This window comes from Triticum urartu, unplaced genomic scaffold (assembly GCF_056163025.1).
Source record: "Triticum urartu cultivar PI428250 unplaced genomic scaffold, HENAU_Tu73 scaffold324, whole genome shotgun sequence".
Lineage (NCBI taxonomy): Eukaryota > Viridiplantae > Streptophyta > Magnoliopsida > Poales > Poaceae > Triticum > Triticum urartu.
In genome coordinates, this window is record NW_028260500.1 from 29,226 (window position 1) to 30,000 (window position 775).

Consider the following 775-nt stretch of genomic DNA (forward strand, 5'->3'; position numbering starts at 1 on the left):
GAGGCTCATCAAAATGAAAAATCTAAGACTACTATAAGACTACTAAAAAAATAATAAAACAAGAAAAAAATTTGAACGATTAAATTACTGCTCCCGAATATTCAACTGACCGATTAATTTCTTATAACGTACTCTATTTTTCTTTGCCAAATAAGCCAGCAAACGTCGACGTTTTCCCAAAAGTCTTCGTAGACCTCTTTCCGATGAAAAATCTTTTTTGTGTAATTCCAAATGTGAAGCAAGTCTCCGTATCTTATTGGTGAAACTGAATACTTGAAATTCAACAGAACCCCTGTTTTCTTCTTTTTCTTCTTTAACCATAAATCCAAAAATTTTTCTACCTCCTTTCTTTTTCATGTATTTTTCTGATCAGGAAAAATACAAAATTATGTCAGTTATTTTGAAGTTATTCTAATCTCGTACACACACAAATTTGCAATTATTCATCTACTACTGGAATTTGGATTTATTTTATCGATGCAAATTGGATTTGGATAGAAGGGTACATTCTTTCTAATATTTTAGATAGAAGAAATGTTTCTTCTATCTAAAATATTAGAAAGAATTTTGCTGATTTATTTATTGCTATATGCAATTTATGGAATTGATACACCATTTAATTGATATCATTTAGCAAAATGAAACACAGCATATGCATCCATCTTTTGGCTCGAGAATTTCACGGGATAGAGATATGGTATAAGAAATAGACTATTAAGTAACTCTAAATGAATTGTGGATACATCTGTATCCTTAACATACTGAAACGATTGTC